This window comes from Polyodon spathula, chromosome 33 (genome assembly GCF_017654505.1).
Source record: "Polyodon spathula isolate WHYD16114869_AA chromosome 33, ASM1765450v1, whole genome shotgun sequence".
Classification (NCBI taxonomy): domain Eukaryota; kingdom Metazoa; phylum Chordata; class Actinopteri; order Acipenseriformes; family Polyodontidae; genus Polyodon; species Polyodon spathula.
In genome coordinates, this window is record NC_054566.1 from 6279166 (window position 1) to 6285009 (window position 5844).

A 5844-nucleotide genomic window follows, 5' to 3' on the forward strand; every position below is an offset into this window, starting at 1 on the left:
CTGTTAGATTGTTTTTCTTCTGTTGGCAGAGTAGTTTTTCTTAAAGATTAACTGAGGCAAGACGTCCTATTATATTCGCAATCAACGAAATACTGGACAAACTGAATTATAAGCAAGTTGCTGGACGCATTCAAATCGAAACACGTTAAAAAATGGAAGCGATATATTAAGAATTGACCACAACGTGATTTGAAAACACATGTGGAGTCAGATGCGCTACCGTTGCACCACGATGCCTTGATGCAATTGATGCTTTTAATGCAATGCTGGAGTGTAAAGCAAGCATGCCAAGCAAATGGTAACGCCGCAGCTGATAAGAACACTGTATCACCAGGTCAAGAGAAACAGCCAACTCAATGTGTGTTCATAGCCAGCAAGCCTATGAAGTTGACGGAAGTGTGTGTGATTCTCTGCTTTAAAAGTAAATAAAAGAAAACAATACTGATTTGCTTTTATAATGTTCATTATTTGAATAACGAGCGCTCTAACATTTCAGCTAATTCCCCTGCAAGCGCGTCTTCTATTCTCACAGGTTATATCAGCTTGGTACGAGTGTTCAATTGTCAATGCTGATTTGTTTTTATAATGTTCATTATTTGAAATGTGGGCATAAAAACAATTGCAGTGGTCATGAATTGTCTCGGGTCAATACCTTGGAAAGCAGCTATGCTCACCAATATACCACCAACTGATGATAACTGGTAGTACTGAGTGACACAGAATACGGATTCTCTCAGCGCTTCTCTGTTGAATGCACAATGGCACAAAGGGGATTTGTCATCTAATGACGTGGCAGAATGCAATAGTGTATTGGGTTAATGTACCAACAAAAATAAACACAAAAAACATGTATTTATTTATTTGTGAATAAACTCTCCTGCACATAGAATGGGACCAGGGACCTTAGATTGTCAATCTAACGATCAGCCAACCCCAGAGAGACTTTGTCTTGACCACGGATTAATATAATTTCCCACTGGGGGGGTCGAACGGAAGGCTTTCTGCGTGTAAAGCAGACGTGATAACCACTATACTATGGAACCTAGATGAAACTGTAGCGGTGCTCCTACATTATTGTCTACATGCAACATCTCAGATAATTACAACGTCATGAGTCAGACCCTTCGACATTGTCTTTTTAAGAATAAAACCTGCCAGCCCAAACTCAGGCTAACATTGATTATTACTTTTTTATAGAGGATTAGTGAAAATATTCCTAGTGTTAATAAAGTGAAAACATTGATTTAAAATAGGAGGCATTCCATAAAGGAAACTAACTGTAATGTGATAATTGCTGTAAGAGGTGTATCCATTAATTGCAAAGCCTCGTTAGCACTCAGTTTACCATTTAATTTGCATGTAAATTGGATGAAAATATTTCTTAACACAGATTGCATTATTGTTTATGTAAATGGTTACTTGCTGAAGACACTGAAAAATACTTTGAGTCTAAACCTCTGTTATTTATATTTATTATCAAATAACACAACTTCCATTGCTAAAAAAGACTTTGTGCTTCTATGAAGACATGCAACGGAGGGCGCACTGGAGTTTTTCAGTGTGGGGAATATTACAAATTAGCAGACTGTACTTTAAAATACATATGTAGGGCGGGCATCTGTTTACAAGAAATGGTCACACTTTGCATTTATCTCCACAATGCGTTGGTAATAAATACGCACACATTAAAACTATTTGGAGAATGCAGGCATCGAACCCTCTACGAGTGTTCAATTGTCCTACAGAGTTTTATTTTATTGGCAATGTAGTCTGCCATTTGCAAATGTAAAAAATAAATTAATTAACTAAATAGCTAAATAGTAATGATTGAATTAATTATGAAATACATTAAATGTGAAAACATTGTTAAAGTTTATTTTCTTTTTTTGCTTGTTTTACTTTTGACACGTAAATTATCCAACAAACAAATATTTTCGTAAAATCATTTTTCTACATGATTCTTATCCTGAGTGCAGATGACAAGTGCCCAGATGAAGATGCTGATAAAAGTCATTGTTGTTGTGGATTCTGTTGCCATGAAGGGCAGCTCTCAATCATGAAGTGTTAAACTCACGGGCTATAAACACTCCAAGAGCACTGAAGCATGTGGGGGTGACCTGCTGCTGGGGGTGACAGTGCCACTATCAATCCACAAGAACAAGGCAGAGAAACCCAGATAGAAATCTGCATTGTGCTGTGTGACCATCGCCGACTCCGGTAAGGCAGACAGACACACTGTGGAGAAAACGAGGAGGCACAATAAAGACATATATGAGAGATCCAAAATCACAAAGAGACTTGTGAGAGTGTTTACCTTTTACAATATTCTCAAAGTTATTCAATTCTGTGCTTTTTGTTTTTTACAATCATACCGGTACGCAAAATATTATACTATTTCTAATCTAGTCATTTATTTCAATTGGTTTAATATTTCATTTACTTAAGAAATGAACTATAAAAATTAATTAAATAAATGTATTAAATAAACACACACACACACACACAACATCGATAGGGTCACAATAAATTTAACAAATTACACATGTCATTGACAACACACACCACACTGTGTGATAACACGTATGTTGCACCACACACACACACACACACGCACACACACACACACACATTTAAAACGGCTCTGGCATTGCTGTATTTACTTTGCTTAAAATTAAGTTGAATCCAAAAGGAGTTTCATTTTAAGTTGAGGATCTGTTTCTATCCCTCACTGCCAGGAACCACTCAGAACAACAGTTTTTTCTTAAAACATTACTAAATAGAAAATAAGAATTAAGCTTACAGGGGTTCTGAGAATCATGGTGGTTAGGTGTTTGAGCAAAAAGGTTAAAATGATTGAGACTGCAAAGGGTTTTTTTTTTTTTTTTTTTTTTTAAAGGGCAAGTCTGAGCATGTTTTTTCAGACCTCATAAAAGGAGGAAAATATTTGTGCTAGTTATTAGAGTGTTACACAACATGTCTCATACCGTTGTTAGTTCCTACTCTGAGAAAGTGGATCTTGAGGATCTGCAAATGGATGAACTTATAAACACCTTTAAAAAATTGCACATTAGCCCTTCCTCAGAGGCTAAAAAGAAAAAAAAAACGCAGAATGTAAAAAAGGTTCAAGAGAGTCCAAGCAAGGGGTCTTTGAGCATCTGTTCCAAGGATCCTCTGTGTACGGTATATACTCCTCTGTGGACTGAAGTGAAAATAGACCCAAATAAGAGAGAGGGGGGGGGCGGCTACTTTAGGGTAACTCTGAAAACGCCCCTAGGGGCGGTGCCTCAAGGGCCACCCATTCATGGATCTCTGATAAGTCGTCTCAAAAGATCCCCATGGGTCCAGAGGCATCATCACACCTCATAGGCCGAAACCTAATCTTTGGGAGCCTACTAAAGGGGTCCCCCACAGGCCCTTATGATTGAAGGAGTCTGACACCATGTCTTCTGAAAACTTTAAATACTTCTCTGAAAATGCCATTCTTGAACCTTGAGATCTAGAGATGGATTGGTCCAGTGACGAAATGACCCAACTTATAAAACACTTTGAAAATGTCCCCCTCCTCAACCCTGCAGAGTCTGATGACATTGACGGTCCTTTAGGCATCTCTTTTGAATCTCTATGGGTCTCATAGCTTCTCTATTGAAAGTGATCATCAACCGCGATATGGTGAAAAATTGCCGCGGTTGCAAAATTGATCACCAGAGCCAGCTGAGACACAGCTGCCTTTTTGAAACGGACCTAAATGATTTTGATCAACATTTTGAAGAAATATTAGAAAAAATACACGTCCCGTGGCTGAAACTTTTGGTGGCTAAAGCTCTAGCTTGTTTCAATTTCCATCCATCTTTGACCAAACTTCAGAAACTGGTGGAAGATATTTTAGCAGAGCTAAAACCAGAACGCAGCATTAGACATAAACTGTGCTTTCTACAAGAGACCCTGGATGACAAGACCCAGACATTGTTAACAAAATAACCAAAGCTTTTTACCACCGCAGCTTTACTAACCCCCAAGCTCCATTAGTTTATTACGAAGCCTGTGACTTTGAAAATGGGGAACGTCCAGACCTCGGCACAACTGCGGAAAACCATGGAGGGGCTGCTGTTTGAGTTAATAGCTGAGAAAGTGGCCTGCCAGAGACTCTTTCAAAACCTGATCCCCGTAAATGTAAAAATGTTCAACAATTTAAAAAGTGTAACTGATTTAATCCATCAAGATGTTGATGCTCAAGAATCGTTAGAGTTAGTAGATACGCAAATGTGCACATATCATTGTTTTGTATGCTGATGTGATGGATGTCTGTTTTTATAACATGGCAGTGTTTTTAAGAGGTGAAGATATATCAAATGTTGTACAAAATGTCGTGGATTACTTAGTGACTAATCATGAATGCTTGTGTAAAAACTTGACATGTCTTTGTGACAAAGTGCCCGCCCCTGTGTATATTATCTGTTATGTGTTGCGTGTGGTGTGTTTAAATGTTAGTGTATAGACATTGGTACACGGGATATAAACAGGTCTGTGTAACACGAGTGTTTAAAAATGTATATGTGTATTTAGGCAGGAGGATTGCACAGCACTTCACCAAGTAAAATGTAGTAATATGTGAGCACGGGGAATTGCACTTTATTAATTCACGTGCTGGGATTCAAGTGAATAATTAATTGGTAATTGAATCCCAGCACAACAGTATATATAGATGCACGTTGTTACATACTTGCGGTATCGGTGAGTGGAGAACGGGATTGGAGACGGAGGAAATAATAATAATAATAATAATAATAATAATAATAACAACAACAACAACAACAACAACAACAACAACAACAACAATAATAATAATAATAACATAAAGTATCTGCTCACCGTATTTTTGTTTAGTACGAGTCCGTTTTTGTTTGTCTTTTTATTTTGGCATAGAGTGCCGTGTCCTGCTGTTTCTGTTTGTTTAAAACCCTTTTATTTACAATAAACCGGCGCAAGCAAGCGCCATCATTTCATTTCACATCATCTGTCTTTGTATATTTCATTCCTTCCTGGTTCTGACGCCGCCCACTTGGCCGTCTCTGTGACACGTGGTGTCCTGCGTGGGATTTAATAGCGCCTCCAAGCGTCAGACCAGGAGAGGTTTTTGTGTGGAAGAAAAAAAAAAAAAAGGTCGTCTTTGGATTACAAAAAAAAAAAGGAAGAAAGAAATGGGGAGAAGCAGGAAAGAGGATAAAGAGGTGAGGGACAGGGAGGAGGAGTGCCGCCTAAGGGCCAGACATCCCCGGCGATGTAACCAGTCCTTGCCGGGGTGCCTCCTCTGCAACCAGGACCATCTCTTTGCCAACTGTCCCTTCCGCTGCCCCTACCAAGAGAGAGAGGAGGAACTGCCGCAGAAGAGGAAGGCAGAGGTCCCACCGCTGTCTCCAGAGCCGCGACAGTCTCCTGCAAGTGAGAGAGAGCTGCACCAGTCCTCTGTAACAAGGGGAGACTACATGCCGCTCCCACCTCCACCACCAGGAGACTACACGCTGCTCCCACCTCCATGGGCAGGAGCAGAGCAGCAGGAGCTGCTTCTGCCTCCGCCACCTCCATGGGCAGGAGCAGAGCAGCAGGAGCTGCTTCTGCCTCCGCCACCTCCATGGGCAGGAGCAGAGCAGCAGGAGCTGCCTCTGCATCCGCCACCTCCATCGGCAGAAGCAGAGCAGCAGGAGCTGCCTCTGCCTCCTCCACCAGCAGAGGGTGAATGCCTGCTGGGTCCCCGTCCCCCAGCAGAGGGTGAATGCCTGCGGGGTCCCCGTCCCCCAGCAGAGGGTGACTGCCTGCTGGTATCACTTCCCCCACCAGCAGAGGGTG